Source organism: Carassius auratus, chromosome 30 (genome assembly GCF_003368295.1).
Source record: "Carassius auratus strain Wakin chromosome 30, ASM336829v1, whole genome shotgun sequence".
NCBI lineage: Eukaryota > Metazoa > Chordata > Actinopteri > Cypriniformes > Cyprinidae > Carassius > Carassius auratus.
The window spans coordinates 5,351,542-5,373,152 of record NC_039272.1 but is presented as its reverse complement, the minus strand read 5'-3'; the positions used below and the strand labels follow the sequence as shown (position 1 = coordinate 5,373,152).

The 21,611-nt window shown below is 37.9% G+C and overlaps 1 pseudogene; it reads right to left on the bottom strand.

The window, feature by feature from the left end:
- Window positions 1-1,297: 1,297 nt before the first annotated feature.
- Window positions 1,298-19,555, bottom strand: LOC113048965 (LIM domain kinase 2-like; annotated as a pseudogene).
- Between the last annotated feature and the right edge of the window lie 2,056 nt (window positions 19,556-21,611).

Below are 21,611 nucleotides of genomic sequence, written 5' to 3'. Positions count from 1 at the left end.
TAAAAAATATTTAGAATAAGCCCGTGTAGCTGAGTTTGTGAGCTATACATGCAGTGTAGCTAAACATGTAAGTTAGTGCAACAACCATACAAAGACTATTTTTAAAAAAACTAGGTGGGACACTTTCAAACGGTATATCAATCACTGCTCACTACTCACTAAATAAGGCGTGAAACTATCTAAATCAAAACATTAATTTGGCATTTGATTTAAACATAGTATAAACCAGGTGAGTTTGCAAGTTTACCTAGCATGATGGCTGGTTAGCTTTACTAGCGATTAGCAAGCAAATAATATAATACACATTCATTCATGAATATGAGTGCTATTTTTTAATGTTTAATCTTCAGTGATACTGAACTTGCTCAGCCAGCTGTGTGTCATCATCTTACCCAAATATTGGAGTGTCCGTGCTCACTGCTCAACTTAACTATCCATAAGGCAGAGGCGGCCTCTATGCAGGTGAACCGAACAATGGTGTAATGATTCAGTTCGACTCCCAAGACAAGACGATGCTCACCCGACTGGCCAATAGGAACGTGGCCCCGCCCATGACACAATTCTCACAGTGAAAGCAAAATCCTGACACGAGAGCAAGAAAATGCATCAAGAGCAAAGAAAAGCGTTTCGAGAGAAACACTTTTTTTTTTTTTAGAGAAAATATTTTCACACTGATAGCAAAAAATATATATTTGAGAGTTTTTTTCAAAGTATTTTGAGAGAGATTTTTTTTCTCAGAAATAATTTAAAAAATTTCAAATGTATATTTTTTTATGTTTTATGAAAAAATACTTTCTCTCAAACCTTTTTTTAGTCTCAAATATAATTATTTTTTGCTATTGGCATGAAAACTTTTTCTCTCAAATATTCTTTTTTCTCTCATGAAATGTTTTTTTGCTATCAGTGTGATAACTTTTTCTCTCAAACTTTTTTTCTCTCTCAGATCTTTTATTTTCTCGCATGTAATAAAGAACCAAAACTCACTCCATAGATTGTAGAAAAACAACAGGCTACTTATCAATCCAGTAAAATGTCGCACATAAAACATTCTGGCCATTGTCAGGTCAAGTCAAGCACATTGCATTGTGGGATACAGTTTTGTAAAATGTAAACAAATCTATTAGGTCTTCTAAATAAGACTTAACGTTACTGTATTGTGCAGAAATAATACCAGTGTTGAATGCTGTTCAGAGCAGAACCACTTTCAGCATCTTATTCTTTACACAACAGCGCCTCCATGTGGTTGATTAAACACTTACTAAAATGAGTGAAAAAGAGAGGAAATGAAGATAGCCAATACAATACATACTCCTCTTTATTCATGAAACATTAGTGTAAGAAATCATGTGGCGTACAAGTAGTGGTTATAGTTTTGTACATGCCAGTACCTTTAACATAAGGCTGGAGGAAAAATGCTCTCTATTACAGCTTTTCACATTCTACAAACATACGAAAACTACAAATCCACATTAGCCCAACATATGGCACCAAATCTATACAAACACGAACAATATATCCAGTTAATTTAAACATTAGTGATCAAAGTAAGGATGACATTCGATTTCAAACGTCTTCACAAAACGTCACTCGTTAAATTCTGTTTTGATTACAGCCTGTTTCAGTACGGAGCTAAAAATACCTAGAAACGGCCGGTCAAGATCCAGCATTATGATCTCACTTATCATTTCACTTGTTTAGATACAGAGAAAAATGATCCTTGCCCTGTCATGGTATATTTACAAAGGTCAGCGGAATAAACTACTCCAGTTTTCAAATAGCTGATGTACCAGGAATGAACTACAATGTAAAACATTTACAAGAAACCACACGTAGGAAACCAAATCTGAACTCAGAAACGAGTTATTCTTCTTTCTTAAGTGTTTTCTCTCTGTGAGTCTTTTGTTTATGGAGTTACAGAGGTCAGGACTCGTGCTCCAGAAACAGTCAAGGGATTGAGTGCACTTCAGCTCAACGGCCTGCAGGGGGCAGTGCGCTTCAACAATGTTTGATTCACATTCCTAGAGTTCAGGTCGTTTCAATTTCGTGGATCAGTACAACTTTCAATATTTTTATACTTTGAAATTAAGAGGTTGATCACCTGAAAACATGCCCTGGTTACATTAAACCAAATTATTTTTTCACTTTTAACATTTCTAGACAATTTTTTGCACAATTCCCAATATTCTCAATTATTAAAGTTGGCATTAACAATACGGCTTAAAATAATATCATTACTCAGAATGCGGGAGGGAGATGTTCATAATCGTCTTAAAACCTAACCCTAATGGTCTCAAATGCTTCACTACTTTTTTTAGTGTGGGGTAAAATATGACCAAGACATGTTCTTCAAAGGTTTAATGACAAACACACTTTTATAATTGTTGTGATTGAAAACTGATCAACTTAACGGATGCTTGACTATTTAAAAAAACTTAATTAGAGAGCTCTATAACTCAACTAGTGGTAATCAATGTTAAAGGTTTGTGCCACATGATTAAATCATAACTAAACCATCCACATTAGACAGAAGGGGGAAAAATGTCAGAAAGAAGCTCAAGGTCACTGAAATGTACCTGTTCCTTTAACAGAACTCTGCCGAGAACCCTCTGCAGTTCTAGAATGCCCTCAAAGTTCCGAGCGTCACATGACAGACCAGCATCTGCATGTTCCCAGTATGCAAACCCAAGGTAAATGCTCCGATTCAGTTCTGTAAACTCATCAAAAACCAAAAACAAATAAATCCAACCCACATCTCAGCCTGCGCTGCTGATGGATTAGTCTATGTTGTTTTCAGAGGCGATTTCACTGGGTCCATAAGTCCTTAAAAACGTCTGCTGAAGATCGTCCAGTTCAGCAGGCAGAGGGATATTCAACTCCTGATTCAGAGCTAATGCCTCAAAACAGTCCTCCAGCTTCTGAAAAGCAGGCCTGAAGAAGACAGGAAGAGGAAAGAGGTAAGAACACATATTTAGATACACTACTGTTCAAAAGTTTGGGGTCTGTATGGTTTTTAAAAGAAGTATTTTATGCTCACAAAGGCAGCATTAAATTGATCAAAAATTAAAAGCTCTAATATTATGAAATACCTTTACAATTCAAAATAATTGTTCATTTTAAAATGTTATTTATTCCTGAAATACTTGTACACTTTTAATCAATTTAATGCATCATTGCTGAATAAAATTATTCTTCATGAAAAACTGAAAATCCTAGTTCAGGGTTTAAACCTGAAACTTTCACAAGCGCGGATCATTAATCATAATGCCACACCACCCAAAGGAAATGATCATATCAATTATCAATTCATGACAAAACAGGGGCACTTACCGGTTGTCAGGGGTGAGATCACAACAAGCCACAGCCAATGCAAAGAAAGCTGGAGGACAGTGTTCAGGAAGAAATTTCTCAATGAATTTTCTCACATTTAGCCCAAAGTCCAGCGTTCTCGGGAGACACTCGGGATCGGCATAAACCTGACCGATAATCTACACCAGAATGAGAGTGAAATAAAAAATATAGCAGTTAGACTCAAACCAGTCAAGCTCAACGTTTGCACTCGGTATTCTTATGCAAGCGCTCCCATAATATGCTGTCCTCATAAAATCAGAGACTCTTACCTCACAAAGCACAATGCCAAAGGAGAAATTATCCACCTTCTCATCATAGCGTTTACCTGTTTACACACAGATAAAAGATTTATAAAAAAAAAACCTCAAAAACACCCGTTTCTAGCAGACTGCACCAGTTACCTGGAGAAACATACACACAAAACAACCTGAGCACAATATTCTCTGAGAGCAGTCAAGGTGATTTATTCATATATAGTTTAACTGATCAAATTAAGGCCGCAGCATGTGTATGTTTCTGTGATTAGCAGATTGCCATTAACATTTAAAGAAGCAAGCATCGTTTAATTAATGCATGACATTTCATGACTGCATTGGTGTTACTTTATCTTGGGCACCACAATTCAGGGTTAAAGGTGGCACTACTAGCCCAATTTTAAAAGTTGTTGGCAGGATTTACGCTCTTCTCACCATTAAGCATTTCTGGGGCCATCCAGTATGGGTTCCCCACCACCGTGTAGCGTTTCTTACGGTCAATCCGTCTAAACTGTCTTTTCTTATTGGTTGGTTTGTCAGGGGCTGGCTGCTTGACCTTATCCTCCTTGATTAGACGAGATAGACCGAAATCTGCCACCCACGACAGTGTTGTCCTGCAGGTGGAGAGCGAAAAAGAACACGTGTGCAGAAATGTTCAGCATGACAGGGCTAGTTCTAGGATACAAATTTATGAGTTCATAGGAAACTTAAAAATACACAAAATAAAAAAGAAAGAAATGCTAAGAAAAACATACAAATTCAAGTAGGGTGAAACAGAAAGATCGTAACACCAGAGGTCAATCCTAGCTTGTCTAAATGTTTAACTAAGCCCCAAAGGCATGCCGCTCGCTCTCCCAAAAAGGTTCTTTAAATAGTTTGTCATGAATGATTCACTGAGGTCAGTCAAGGTCAGACAGTATTTCCTGTCTTATCATCTTTCCACTAACTAAACAAGTGAGCAAACTATTAACCAAACAATCCTCGAGTGTGAACAAATCTTCACCCTTCACTTCGCTTTCTCTCTCCCGCTCAAGAGTTCTTACATAACTTGTTTTTGGGTGCTTGTCTACTTTAGACGTTTTGTTTGTGCTGACACAAGCATGAAAACCTGCTTCTAGGCCCTGGGCTCCCCAAGCAAGGCCAAATAAGTGTAGGCTTCGATCGGAGTGAATATGTGGAATGGGTGAAACTCCTCCCTTACCAGTTTGACCAGGCAGTTGTGAGAGTTGAGATCTCGATGTATGATGCTCATTGAATGCAGATATGCCTGAAAGAATAAGAAAATCAAATCAAATCAGAGGAGATGGAAAAAGAGCTTGTGTGTGAGCAGAATGAGGAAAGACAGCACAACCTCCCAGTCAACCTCGCCACAACAAGAAGTACTAAGACAAAAACTAAAACCAGGCAACAAGACACAACAAAACCTCCTGCAAAAACAGGAAGTTGCTTGTCTGTCTTCTCGACTACTCAGACAATTCTGATCCAAGAGTGCATTAGACGTTGTACAACAATAGCTTATGTTGTTTTGCATAACTATAAGTGTGCTGACCCAGAAGCCCACTCACCATTCCAGATGCGATGCTTTTTGCAAAGCTCACTCGCTGTTCCCATGGGAATGAGTCCTGTAGGGATAGAGAGAGAGAGAGAGAGAGAGATGAATTGCTGGCCTAGTTTATAACCACACTATAATACAGCCCAGTGTGCCTGCACGCTATGCTGTCAGTGAATTAGAGAGGAAATCGTTACATAATGGAAGCCACTTATTAGGCACATTACACACACATACACACTTTTATAGAAAACATTATAGCACATTAGAGACACAATGACAGACTGAACAAGAGAGGTGTATCATCTGTTATCCTTATGTCTGGTTTGAAGCAAACCCAGTGGGTGATCTGGAAACACATTCTCACTAGAATCCCTCACCTGGAAACACTTCATACCTCCTTTATCTTTCATCCACCGCAACCACACAACTGCATTTTCTTCCTTGTTTATATTTTCCAGTCCCTATTCTCTTTCCCTCTCCCTTCCTCCTTACAAAGTTCATCTCAGGTGAACGGAGACGGTGACAGACTAAAACACTAACAGATGATATACAGCCCTTCCTAGAAGCAAGAGGAAAGGAAAAAAGGGATCTGGAAATCAGAACGCACCGTGTCTCGGATAAAATCCTTTAGAGTGCCTCCCTCAATGAATTCCGTTATCAGATTAAGCCGCTTGTCCTTGTACAAAACTCCAATGAACTTCAAAACGTGTGGGTGTTCAAGACCTCTCATCACTTTTACCTGGAAAAGAGCGAGCGAGAGAGAGAGAGAGAGAGAAAGAAAGAGAGGGAAAAATACTAATTGCTAAGATTCTTCAAATGATTCATACTAAATACAGTCTGGATAAATCTAAGACTGTTTTCCTTTGAAGAAAATCACAAATGCGACAGCAACACTGTATCCCGGCGCCACATGGATCTGTTTTATCTGCAGTTTAAATCAAACCCTGATACTGACCCTGAGCAGACAACAAAGGGATGGAAGGAATAAAAGTGGATATGGAGAGGAAAAAATTATGTGTAATCAGATGGACGTAAGAATACGAAAGAAAATGATCTTCATACCTCCTGTAGGAATGTTTTCTGTGTCTCTTCATCACAGCGGATCAGCTCCTTCATGACCATCACCTCACCTGTGGCTTTATGGGTCACCTACAAAAAAATAAAAAATATAATCAGTTTTAGGGTTGGAGCTTAAATTACTTCCAGTTCTTAAAAAAATTGAAACCAAATACTTTGCATAAACTTCATCCGCATTGTTGTGCCAACGGTGAATGGAACTACTATGACACCACTGAACTTATTCCAAGTAATGAAAAATGCTTTAACCAAGTTGCTCGATAATAGAATCATTAAGGAACCACAATTCATAACTGTGGAATCAGAATTCCTTATGATTCCATTACCGAAGGAAATACAGACGGGTCTTCCCACTATGAACTAAGCTTCAGTGCATCAGAACAGCTCTTCTAGACAATGCAATACACACACAATTAGGAATGTTGTTAAACATATGCACACCTTGATGGCCTGTCCAAAGAAGCCTTTTCCAAGGATTTCTCCATGGATGAGGTCACAGGGACGGAAAATACGGTGGGAGGGGCTGGAGGGAGAACGGAGGGATTCAGAGCGCCCAATATCTCGAGCTAGAATCGGAGGGTCCTTAGGAGATGAAGAAACTGGAGACTTGCAGGTGCTGTTGCTACGTCTACAACACACCAGACAAAAGTTTTAATTCTGTACAAACCCAAACAGCAATTGGATAAACAATTATGTAAAGTATTTATCCACTTGGAATCAAAAAGGTTAATCAACTGTGCTCCAATTAGATGACATGGGTTACCTGAGGGTCCTCCTTTTTAACGTCCCATTGTCCACTGAGACACTTCGTTCAATCTCAGCATCCGATGAGGAGGACATACGCATGCGGGAGGCTGCGGGGACACCCAGGTGATTGCGGGAAGAGCCCAGACGGAGTCGGTCCAGACGCTGTCTGACTGGATCATATTCCATCAACAGCTGCAGTGTCTGACTGGTCCGATGGATCAGGTCCTCCACCTGGAACGACCAATCCAAATTCAGAAGGTCATAAACACTCTGGTTGTTTTGATAAGGGTCACAAGAACAATTAAAAGCTAGAGGACAGCATTAAGTCATAAAAGGTTGAGTACTGTGCACTAGTGCTGTTCACATAGATAACATTGATTTCCCTCCCAGTCAAAGCTGGTGCCACACAAAAGGTCTTTCTAAAGGTGCAAAAGATAAGCCCTCAAAATCAACATGGAATTTAAGATTATATAATACCCAGGATCAGTGGAATACAACAAATCTAGACGTGCAGCAATGAAGACTGCTTTCTGTAATTGTTATTAGGACTTTTCCAGGAATTTTCCATTTTTAGGATTACCCAACTTCAGTGAGTCCAAAAACCTCCTTGTACGTGATTAAATTAGGACACAAATCCATGACAACAGAGGTGAAGCAGTGAAATTCTGATATTTAAGAAGAAATGGTGGGAAATGAAATCACATTTACAAATGCACGATAAGAATGCAAAGCATTTACATAGGAGTTGACAAGTCACTTTAGTACAAGAGTCTACACACACAGACCTCCCAACATAGGTATGCATTCTCATGCATGACTACTTACATTTAATTCTTAAGAAAACTAAATACTGCTTTTTCAACCTCAAAAAATATATCCAGTGCTTTGATCAAACAGATGCATGTCAATTTAGGATGAAGCTCCAAGTGTCATATGGATTATGATTTAAAAAAAAAAAACAGATCAAAGCCATATAACAAACAGCCTGTTTCTAGGGAGTAGTGTGACTTCAGTGCATGACCAGGTTAAAGTAATTACCATGGTATGAAAGGAGTGTCACTGTATGTGCTGGGACAAGCTATTGTATGAGTTTGTTCAAATGAAAAATTGCCATTCCTCTGTATTCTCACATTGCTTCAACAAGTTAACGTTGGCACGATTTCACCTCACCTCATAGCTAATAACAGGCATGGTAGTGTTAAAAAATGTAAAGTACCTCCTCCTCCATCAGAGCTGACACCGGGAGTCCATTGATCTCCAGGATTCGGTCCCCAACATGGATGGCGTTCCGAACCTCTGGACTAATATGCATCCCTCTGACCCTGTAAGGATAGGATTTTGGGAGATTTCCATTGTGAAAAGACAGGTTAAGAATGATAAGAGAAATCTCATAGCTTTGTGTTATGACATCACATCCTAAGAACACAAAAAGAAAGTGGCAGTTTGTGCCCTCAGTCCAACATAAGCAATCGTATCACCACAGTTATGCAAAACATTCCATGTGTCTCTGGCATTGGGTGTGGTGGCATTGTGGTGAATCTTCGAGGTGATAAATAACATCAGCAAGTCTCTATTATTCCAAATGTTTCTCAGCATACTCCGCTTTATCTGACTGCTTGGTTAACCAGGACTCAAACAAAGATCTCAAGCAAAATATTCGAGGGATGCATCAAATGTATTAAATGGTAATTCCACATCTCTACTTACTCTTTGACCTGGACACTGGCCGTGGCACTTGTGCAGTCTCTAATCACGCTGACAGAGAAACCTCTTTTACCATTGGTGGCAGAGGGCATGGACACCAGAGTCACTGTGTGAGGGAGCAGGTCTGATGGAGAGTCGGCCAAACCGCGCTTCTCCAACATCGGCGTCAGGACCACCTGCTTGTAGCATTTACCACTGTGTGAGAGAGAGAAGAGTTGAAGAGCACACTTTAGGATCTGAACTTTCAGGACAAGACCTGACAAGAGCAAGTGACCTAAAGACATGTTCTGAAAACCTTTTTTTTTTTTTTTTTAATAAACTATTAAATTTAGAGTTAAGCTTTCAAAAACAACTTTGCAATTCCGCAGTGGCATCCTACTGAAGGACACACATGATACTAGAGATCAAGGCTACAAGGATACTGAAGATAGTTAATTAAAATAAAAAAGTCTAAAAACTGGAACATATACTTTTTTTAGTGAACTGTCAGGACACCAGACACCCCTCATAAAACTGGGACATCTGGTCACCCTAGCTAAAATATGTCAAGTCAACACAGAGGACTCATCATTGCAGTTTGGAGCCAACATGTGTAAAGTTTCCACACCAGTACAGTCTACAATAAATACATGCACAGTTTGGAGGTGAAATGTGTGAAGTTGCTCACCAGTAGAGTTTGGTTCGTTCCACCAAGGCATAGGTATCCCGATCCTCAATCGCCACTCTGCAGCATAAACACACGAAGCATTCGGGGTGGTATTTATAGTCTCCTGCCACCTGAAACACACCAATGCCCAGTGTATATCAGAAAACGACTATAATGTCTCGTGGTTTCACTCTAAAAGTCCTCAAGGGATATCCCAAAAGATAATCCTCAGGGCCAGCAAAACCAGCTCTGACAGTGGTCCAGAAACACTGTTTCTAGGATATTCCTGTGCACTCTCTGCCAAGCCCAGATGTGGTGGATCATGACTCCATTGTGCTTCATCTGCTTTGTGTCGGTGTACTGTCTTTGCTCGGTCTGCGTTCTTTAATAGTGACGTGAGTGTGTGCGCAGTCTTTTTTTGTAACACCTGCAAATGTCTGGGCCTGTCTGTTATCAGAAGAGACATAAGTCTGCCAGCCCCTTTCCCATAGCGGTGATCCCATGCCCTTGGACAACAAATAATGTGTGTCAATCTCTGTTTAACACCGCCAACCTCTATCTAATGCAGGCTCTCGCTTTGAGCTCCCTCCCATAAATCTTACAAGAAATATTTGGGGTAAAACTTTTTATTGTTTGGCCCCTTTTTACTTTTATTCTCTGATGTTTGACCCTGAAACATGTATAAACCCGCTGGAAAGAGTATCAAATATGTAACCACGCACAATTTAAATAACTGGAAATGCATTAATCATAAATATCCATTCACTAGTCATTAGCAAATACAGTTCCACAGAAATCAATTTCATAAATCAGACACCCACATATCTTTTAAACTTTGTACCAAATTGATTTCATCCTCACTCCTTAGAAAATATATTACACACAGTTTGCCCACTCTGACTTACTCACATAAATTAAATATAAAAATAACTTCCAATCAACAATGGCTATGGAATAGAAATAAACTTTTGAATGGAAAATGATTTATCCAATAACCCTCTGGCCATTCCTTTCATTCTGGCTGAATGGAGAAAGTATGAGGTCACGCTGAGGTTTCATTTAATGTGAACCACAAAAGACAGATTAGCAATTATGTTTACTGAGCTGTGAATCAATGGTCCCAAGGTTTGACTAACCAAATTCTTGGGTAATTTCTGGGCTGGGGAAGCCCCACCTCCTCAAGCAGGATAAACCATTTAACAATCAAGAGATCAGAACATGTAGACAGGCAATTAGAGGATTTCATGCCTACTTGGTTTTGGTCTTAGTTATTCTAGAATAAAACAATGCAAATTAATACTATAACACTCAATAATAATAATTAAAAATTTATATAATAATAATAATATTTGTATTTTTTATAATGCATTGTACTGCATATAAGATAGCACCTGACCATATGGTAATCTGCAAAGCTGACAGGGCATGGGATTGATGTATTTAATGTCTAGATTAACAGTAAACCAAGTGTACATGTACAGTGCTTTGCTCAAGGGCAACTGTTGAACATCTTGACCCTTGGTTCAACCTGTAAGCATGACATTTCAAATATTTTGAGCATACACAATTTAGAAAATGTCATAACTGTCTGTATGTTACAGCAGAGTGTGAATTTGCATGTGAGAAAGGCTGTTTACCAGCATTACTCTGTAAAAGGGCCACCCCTCCCTGAGGACTGATTAACTGAACACAGAACAGAATAAAAAAAAACTCTACATGAGAGTTTCTCATTTAACGTGACATGCTAAAAAAGCGGCAGCAGAACCATTGCAGCAGCTTTAGACATAAAAATGTAACTCCAAGATGAAGAAAAAAGGGGGTAGACTCATGTGGACTGAACAGCAAATAACTTTAATCCTGCCAAAGAAAAGAGTGTATAACCATCGATGGTCTATTAACAAACTCACAAACACATTCAAATAAGCCCTTTCTCCCTGCCTGTCTTTCAGAGGTTTTGACACCGTGCTGCTTGTGCTCCTGAGCCAACAAATGGCAACGCACCCTGACCAGAAATACTTGGCATCCGTCAAGCCAGGCCCAAACAGAAAAGGCCCATTATGAGTTTTGCTAGCTGGCAAATTCTCTTCTTTCTCGCACTTTTCTCTCTTAACCCATTTAAAGCAGTGATTTGTTTACATTAGAGACAGATTTGGAAGTCTCTCTCACACATCGATACGGCTTCCATTAGCGTCATAACTACAAAGCTCCTCATTGAAGCCCATGCAAAAGCATTCCAGACGCATGATGAAACAGCACACAACACTGAGGCCATTCCAGCCTTCAGATCAGTCACCCTGCTCACAGGAATGAGATCATTTATAATAGTCAGCAGTAACAGCTAGTCTGAAATCAAGACAAAGATATTATTCAAAGACAGCTATGATTCAAGTTTTTACTTGACACACAAGAAAACTAATAAGTTATATATCCTAGAAGGAAAAGTAAGAAACACAAAGATGATATTTGAATAATACAGCTGTCCATATTAGTCATTCTAGGATAAAATGTTTTTAAGCTCTGAAAGGAAATAAGGCTAGAAATGAATACATACAAATTAATTGAAATATTCACGGCACAATCATGTTGTATGAGGAACAGATCGAAATTTAAAAACTACTTTTATGTCCTTTTTGGAGCTTGTATTAGGTTCAATTGATTTTCATATGGATAAAATCAGCAGAAACATCTTTTGTGTTTTGCAAAACAACATGATGGTCAAATTGGGGTGAATCATTCCATTAAGTCTGCAAAACAATCAATCACAAATCAATTCAGCATGAGCTCATCTTTGGATAATCATAACTTACACCTTTGATACCATTCCGTGGTAGGGATGATGGAACAAATATAGCAGGGCTTTGGTCATTTGAGAGACAGCCGTAGGGAGATTTTTGACTCATAGGTTCGTAATGCTGATGTAAGGACTTCATAAGGAGAGATTTAAGCTTTGTGCCTTTCATATGCTTTCCTCCCACAAGCATCATTCAAATGTGATTCATTTGCTCACATTAAGAGTGGGAAAGTTGGAAAGAAAGTTTAAACCACCTTTTACCTTATCAGTGACCTCTGAAGATGTTGACTTTTGTCTGCTTTCATTAGACCTCTTGATTTAGCCATGTAAATATTTACTGAATGAGACAATGGCATGTTATCTGAGCGGTTCTTGAGCATGTTAGCATTTGTCTTGTGAAAGCTTCTTCTTAAGACCTTTCAACTGAAAGCTAGTTTCTTTAAAGTTTCTCTAAGTGAATTTTTTCACATAGCTTTTCTTACCATAGCAGGTCCGGTCATAAGCAGCGAACAGCCATGGCACAACTCCCCAAACTTTTCGCAGTAGTGTTTGTGACAGAACAGCTTCCCCTCTTTCTCAAAGTACCAGTTTGTCAGGAGATCAAAGCACACGGAACACCTGGAGGAACAAGAGCGGAACAGGCTATAAGTGAAACATTCTGTTTGTAGACATTCCGTTCAGCAGCCCATCTCAAATCGGCTCTCCATGAAAGAGGAGAACCCTGAGTGACTGAGATCTTTAGCAATTGGGGATTATGGCTTTGTTGGGCCATAAACAGTCCCAAGGAATGTGACTGATTTAGGTATTTGACATGGTCACCACATCCCTGGAATTTCATGTTTGAAGTTTAAAAGAAATATTTCACCTAACAATCATTTACTTTCCGTCATCTGTAGAACACAAAAACAATTAAGAAATACTGAAGAATATCTTAGCCACTATTCTGTTCTTCTTAGAGTAAAATCAACAACAGCAGCTATCAAATCAAAGGACTTCTCAGGGCATACGAACTGTACATTTTTAATATCTCTCCTGTTGTGTTTCACAGCCAAAACAATGTCATACAGGTTTGGAATGCCATAAGTCAAAACTTTTCCTTTGACATTCACAAAACATTTGGGTTCAACAGATGGTCTACAAAAACAAAGTTAAAAAAGAAGTGATTAAATGTTTGTAAAAGTGGCTGAAGTGTTTCAGTCATACATCTGAAAATAACACAAAGTACACTAAGAATATCCTACTTTTAAGACCTATCTTCTTGGAATCTGAGGTAATGTTATACAGCAGTGGTCAATGGTGTCAAAGAAGACACATGCAGTACAGACTCGTGACCCAGACAAAGTCCAACTGGGCGATACACAAATGCTATAGTGGTTAAGGAATTTGGGACATAAGCCAAAACTAGTCATGAAACTCTCTCATACACACTCTCTCCTGTCAGCCACCCTACCTTCAATTGGAACCTGATGCTGGGACACAAGCTATGCCACTTTAAACTATTATCTCTTTCACATGAGGAAAAAATAAGCCTCATTAAAGACTTCGAACTGCAAAGCACTCGTACCTTGAGGCTTTTTTGGAACAATAAAGGATCGTTTGTCCAGGGGAGACAGGGAAGGATGCATGGAAAGTTCCTCTTTACATGCCACAGCTTGTTTTCCCAGACTAGAGGTGAAGAGGGGGGCAACTGGGACCTGCATCAAATGTGAAAGACCTCAAGGGTACAAAACCTTAGCAGAACAAGTACAGCCTTAGAGGCAAGTGGCAGTACCATGATGAATGCCCAAAATATACATCCGACATGCTCATACAGTCACTGTATGTGTGCTGCTGCATTGATGATCCCAAACAACACTGCATTAATAGAAGTACATAAATTACCACATATAAATAATCATATTTATATTATTACATTTATTTTTACATAAGTTACTATTTCCTATAATTACCATATTATATTATAATTACTATAATTGTATTGTGCCAAAAAGCACATTTTAAATTAATCTTACAGTTCTGCAAATGTTGGAAATTAACTCATGTCAGGAAAGGAGGTAGACAGCCAACAACTCTAAACCAAAGCAAAGTCCAAGCATCCCAGCAGGAAATCGTCTTCAGGCCATATTCCAGAAGTACAATGATCTTTATTCCCACAATAAGGAAAAGGCGAGTACTCTCCAGTGCTGAAGGGATTAACTATTAATCTTTTAAAATACCCTATTAAAATTGATTTGGCACACAGGATGAATGGCTCAGTGTGTGGTATGAATGAAGATTTCTAAGGGTTTACTAACTTAAGTAAAAGCAAGTTGTAGTAGTTTTTATTTCCACAATTTTAGAACTCTGTCGTTCACATTTAGTGCAGAGCTTTTAGCATCTAAATCAAGGCCAACCATCACTTGAAAACCAACTCACTGTGCCAAGTGCCAAAAGGAAGCATCTGGCATGCAATGTTCTGCTATAGGCTGTGCTCTCTGGTACACCATGTACCAGAAAAAAAGAAATAAAGGGGGAAAAAAATGGGTAAAAAAAAAAAATCAACTCAATGGAATGAACGTGGGGAGGATGTGGAAAGCAACATGGTGTATAGACGTTCTGATAATGATCACATTAGTGTGAGAAGGGAAGGCCACCAAACCCTCAAGCCTGTAGACAGAACGGCTAGATTTTGGTCACATGCCCAGTTGTTGCCTTTGTTTGGAAGAATGTTGACAAGCTCTGTTTCTAGAAGGAGACACAATAACCCAGTCACCCACGTAGAGTGGGCATAACTTCGTCATCCAATTTAGGGATAACATTGAGGTAAAACCTGCTCACAAGTTGGGTAACCTGTGTTCCGACAGTGATATCATAGAAGATGAAAAGGTTTGTGAATCATTCATGGCTAACATCTGTATGGGCATTGCAAAGACTTAGCAGGTGTGCACACATGACATAAACGTTCACCTGTGCACCACATGTGACTGGTACATTTTGGTGGTTATTTTAAATTAAAAAATCTGAGCTGTTCTAAATGGAGAACACCCATGCATGGCACTGGGATAAGTTAAACATTTTTATGTTGTAATCTAAATGTTGTAAGGGGATCGCAACATTGTAATATGTAAACTAGGTGACCGCAAACACAATCTGGAAGTATATATTCAACAATACTAATTAAACAACTGATACCTATTGAAGCCTGTTTCTGCCACTGAATAAATATTTTTTAAAAAGGTAATCGCAACTTTTTTCTCAGAATTGTGGGATGTAAACTCGCAATTGCAAGTTATAAAGTCGCTACTGCATGACATAAATTCACAATTGTTTACGAAAAAGAAACAAGAAAAAAAAGAAATAGAAAAATAGAAAGTAAGAAGGAAAAATAGAAAGAAAGAAAGATTGCAATTCTGAGAAATAAAGTCAGAACTGTGAGAAATAAGCTTTCAACTCTGAGAACATATTTTTCTCCCCATCAGAATTGGACTTTATAATGGCAACTGCTAGTTTATATTCCACTATTCTAAGAAGAAAAAAAAATCGCAATTACCTTTATTTTTATTCAGTGGCAGAAACGGGCTTCCATAGGTATCAGCTGTTTAAAGGTACAGGTTGTAGGACTTGCCACGAGAGGGCACACTACCAAAACAATAAGAAACGCATGGATTGATGATGCTGAGGAGGAGCGTGGAATGATGGGATTTGTTGCCTTCTACCCATCTGCTGATGGCCATCAATCAGACAGAGAGATAAATCATGGATTTAACACGAGTTCATGAGTAGATTATTATAATAGCATACGTTTTCTGTAAAGATACGAATCAAAACAACTCACCAGTCGAGTAAAACACTTTTTTTTCAGTGGCAAATAATAGGGCTCCATAAATACCAATAATAAAAAACAAAACAGCCACTACACCATTGAAATGATTGCTGTAGAGAATGAAGCCACTGGAAGACGTATGACAGATGAGAACAACTGATGTCTATTGGGACATTTAAATAATTATCACAATGACTTCGAGTACTGCCATTGTAAACAACTCTCACGCTGAACCTCTGTAACGCCTATGACCAGGTATCTCAAGAATACTTTGTCTTTCAATTCTGCACAGAGGAGTCAACACCTATTCTCTTTTCTGTTCCAGCTTACGCCCAAAGGAAAAACAACAGGCTTCAGGTAAAATAAAAGAAATTATTCAAACCTTGACATGCACTCCAAGACAAACAGTACAGATAGAGAACAAACATTCCTTTACTTCCTTCATTCCATTAGCATTCACATTAACAAAGAAACATTCTGGTGCTCACAACTGGTATTGAGACCTCCTAAACCCTGCAGGTACCCCATCATGTCTGTTAACTCACAGAACTAAATCAGAGGGATCAAAAGAATTAAAGCAAGCGGACATATAAAGTCATATAATCCAAATAATCAACTTAAATTCCTCAAATCCTAAAATAAACAAAAATACTCCATGCTTGTAAAAGAAGTTGAAAAAAATCCTTGTGTTTAAATATAGCAGTTTTCTATTCTTGGACTCGTAAAGTTAACAAGCTTGATCAATACCATAAAAGAAAAAACACTATCTGAAGGTATTTTCATATAAACAAAATAAAGGAAGCTAAAAAATAACAACAACAAACAACAAAAGTGGTGTTCTAAAGATGGTATTTTAAACTTAAATTGTCTAATTTTACATTTTAATTTTAAAGAAGTTCATTTGAAAAGAACAGTCATTTAATGACTAGAACAGTCATTAAAGCATAAAAGTTCAGTCTGTCCTTCCAAATCACAAAAGCGGCATTAGTTGGACATTTGACAAAAACAGCTCAACAGCAAAGGAAAAAATATAGTTTTGTATTTGTCTGGAGGAGCTATGAGCCAATGTCTGGGAATGTGACAGCTAACCAGAGAGGAGACCCTACCTTCACTGCAACCAAACACTTACAGGAAAACAGGGAATGCCTGCCATAACAAATGAGGGATTCCACAGAGGAACAAAGAGTCAATCAATTAAACTAATAATAAAAAGCAGAAAGAAGTTAACTACTAAATGTATTGCTTATGAGTAATCAAGAACCAAGATATGGCAATTAACCTTGTGATGGTTTCAAGCCAGAGACAACAAGCTTATATATGATCTAAGTGGGAAGCTCAAACGTACAGATCATATCCAAACAAAAATATATAAATCAACAGAGAAAAAAAAAAAAAAAAAAAAAAAAGCTGTATTCATGTTCCAGAATCCAGATTGCATGAAATGTTGTGGGATCTGGAGAAATTTCTGCTCTCATTAAGGAACACAGCATTTGAGGACTCTAAGATTCCAGAACATGACTGATTTCATCAAGATGAACAAACTGTTCCATAAACTTGGGTTATTTGGGATATGGACTTTTGGAATTGTCCATATCCCATGAATGTCATTTAAACAAAAAACAGTCTTGCAAATCAGTTTCTGGAAGTCCAAAGGTCTGACTGAGTAGTCAATCCTCCAAAAGCTAGGCTTCAATTCATTGAAATACTTAATAAGAAACAATGTATAAAATGCTAAGAATAGTCCTTATACGAAACGCTTCCTGGGGTCATTTATGTTAACTGATGTCCTTTATTAAACAATGGTCACCGGTAAAAAAAAAATAATAATTGCAAGTTATTTCTGCATTTAGAAATATTGACAGTGATGACTCTAGCAAGCAGTTTTTAAACCAGGGATGCAGTTATTTTGATGACACATTAATTAAGCAAAGAAATGCCAACATAGACCTTTTAAGAGTTTTTAAATCATTAGCTTTTTCTTAAAAAGGACCTTTACCCTGGCACATGCAGTTCTTGATAGTTAACCACCGATAAGCTGCCTTGAGACAGTCTGAAAAAGTGGTTTTTCATGGTCATATTACCACTTCTCATCATCCATAGTGTTTTTTTTTTTTACAAAAACAAAACAACCAAGCCCTTACAGATGAAGCTTCTAGGAATTCCTAATAGCTGACAAACATTAAACGAAGCAGCCTGTAATACCTACATGTAGGTGTGAGAGAAAACAATGCTTTCATTTGAATGCAACAGCATGCATTTTTTCTCTCAAAAGGAAAGAACAAGCATTCCTCTTTGTCTCAGTTGCTGGTGAACTTCACCACCTTTCTTTCTCAGTAATTCCATATAGTTGTGTACAAAGCTTAGTAAATAAAACAATTCTCTGGCTAAAAATCTGCTGGTCTACAGCCTGGTAAACCTGGTGCTCAGCTGGACATCCATCCTCAAAATTCCTCTTAACCAGCCAACAGACAAGCCTGGGAGACCAATTAAGATAAGCGAACCATGTTAGGACAGGTTTGAGGTGCATTTTAACAGGGTTCAGGTTTAAAAAGAAGATGGCAATTCCAAGAAAAGCAATCAAACACGTTTTTGTTTATTTCACCCCATTCCTGGCCAGTCTGGCTCAGTTTAAAGAGAAATCAAGTTAGGACCCACTGAAAGCAAGAGTTGTGCCAGGCGTCTTGAAGAACCTTCACATGAAATGTGTCCAGAATCCTCCCGCCACAGCCCGTGCACGCGCTCTCCGTCACATCTGTCAATCAAAAATCAGAGGGACGCTCAGAACGGTTTGTTTTCATGGGAAGCCACAGACATTTAACTTGTAATTCGACATATTTTGGTTTTAAACATCCAAGCACTGGCTGAAGTTGAACATTACATAATCTCGCGCTGCTGTGCCTTTACATTGAGTCAATATGGACATTTAAACCATTTAAACCTCATCTAAATGCATTGGATTTTATATAACTAACGTTAACTCTGCTTTAAAAATCCGTCTCCAGAACTTTCTACAATGAAAAACAGGTTACAGCTGCGGTCCTTTTTAGAGGTTTATTTATTTGTTCTTTGATTAAAAGCCTGTAAAAAACACCTCTAAACGATTATCAAAGAAAACCTGAGATTAATTAGAAACAAACGAAAAATATTCAAGTTCAGTTAACATGAATAACATTGTTGTTTATCGGGGAAACGTCAAATTCACATTCTAAAAATAAAAAACACGAGCTATCCTGCTTTGTCTTTCTGTTGCATCTGATTTTAAAACATTTGAGTAATTTAAACATCTCGTGTCTATAGACTGTGATAGATTTAACAGAAATAACTCGTAAGTTTTAAAGGAGCTCAAGTAAACAATTAACGTGACGTTACTGGACAAAGCGTAAAAATCGTTCGCGCGATCCTCACCTTCTCGTTCGTCCATGTCCTCTCCGATCTGATTTAATTACATTTGTTCAAGCTCACATGCTGGTCCAGAGAAGTCTGAAGTTCACACGCTGTAGAAAATGAGTAGAGTAAATCCAGCTGAAAACTGAGGGAGAAACAACGTTTCGTCCAGTTTCCTAGCAAGTTCAAAGTTTCTCGTCGGTCTCCCCGTCCGACCAGACGACGTCATAACATAGAAATGTACGGAGACCGGAAGGGACCAAAAACAGCATCACCTGAAACAGGAGCGTTTAGAGCAGACCGCGCTACAAACCCGGACCGCAGCGACATCTGTCGACGAAACGCTTTGTGTACGATGACGAAACCAACAAACACTCTTTAAAAGAATTGTTTCTTCGCCAACAGTTTAAAGTTAATATGATCTAAAATATAAACTGTGGCAAAAAATGTATCTGGACACCCCCTTATAATTAACAGGTTTGTATATTTCACTAATATCTAGTACAGATCTTGATATTACAGTGGCACTCTAGAGAAAGTCAGTTTTTTACTTTGTGGCAGCATTTAAGAAGTGTCCTTCTCTATTCTAGCATGACATCCATCACATACACTTAGCAAAACAGTCAGCTGTACTAAATGACTGGTTTCCACTGACTTAAAGGTCTTTTATGACCTTATTCATTAATCTCAAAGCAGAACAATGGTAGAGTTGTTAGGACATATCTGCTGTTGAAAAAGATAGTTTATGTTTTAGATGTATGATTGTTTTTTATATATATATATATTTTTTTCAGTTTGATTTCATTGTTTCATAAGTTTGTATACTCTTTTATGACTTTGTGTACTCCCCAACTGTTAAAGGGTTAGTTCACCTAAATATTAAAATTATGTCTTCTTCCGGGTCTGTTCACAACATTGCAGTGACGCTTCTGATGTGTTATCTTTGTTATTTGGCGCACCAGAAAACACGGCAGCAGTATTGTGAAGGCACTCACAACAGACCCGGAAGAGAAGACAATGCTGAATAAAGTCGTCATTTTTGTTATTTTTGGAACAAAATGTATTTTTGATGCTTCAACAAATTCTAACTGACCCTCTGATGTCACATGGACTACTTTGATGATTTTTTAATTACCTTTCTGGACATGGACATTATACTGTACATACACTTTCAATGGAGGGACACAAGACTCTTGAACTAAATCCAAAATATCTTAAACTGTGTTCCGAAGATGAATGGAGGTCTTATGGGTTTGGAACAACATGAGGGTGAGTCATTAATGACATTCATTGACAATGACAATCATTAATATTTGGGTGAACTAACCCTTTAACTCTATTAAATATGTCACTGTGCACAAGTGAAAGTCCCTAAATAGTCCACCTTTATTTACCCTTGTGTCTTTCCTAACCTGTGTGACTGTTTTCTGTGGAACACAAAATAAATACCACATCTGTTCCCATTGATTATCACTGTATGGACAAAAAAATCAAAGGAAGTCAATGGTCAGAGGAGGTCAAGAGTCAAGGCCAAAAGTGTTTGCTTATCAACATTCTTCAAAACATCATTGTAACATATAACTATTGTATGTATTAAAAAAAAAAGATATATTACATATATGTTATTGTCCCTTTAAGCAAAGTAACCAAAGTCCTTAAAGAAATGCTCTACTGGAACTGATGGTATGGGCTTGTGCAGGCACTGAGCAATTTTTTCAACTCCATGCTGTAGTATTAAGATGTATTTTCACAGGAATTACTGTAATTCCCAAACCTGCTAGTTAGAAAGGGTTGTCAAAATACGATTACCATATTGTGTATTAAAACTATTATACAAGACCATTTGTGGTTTCTCAGATTGCAACAGTATATCTTTTCTCAGTCAAAAGATGCATTTAAGGCACTTAAAGATACATATTATTGTCCATATATATGCCACACAATAGAATAGGAAAGGGTTCGGCCAGTGTGGCAGTCTGAGAATCATCCAATGAGGCCTTGTGTATCTTTTCATTGTTAAAGTGTAGAGACTATTCAAATTCTCAAACCCGTGGTTATAAATTTACAAAGTTATGTAAATTAATTTACATTTATCATTTTGACTGTGCTCTACTTCCATCTGAAACATCCATTTTTTTAAAACCGTCTAAAAGTCTTAATTTATTTTCTGACGAAACTACAAGTTCTTGCATTCCAACTCAGTCAACCTGTAGTAATTTACATTTAGTGACAGAATCTAAAAATATCAAATTTTCCTGTTGCGGTTAATTGATAATGCTTTTATCACGGTATGTGGTATTATCACG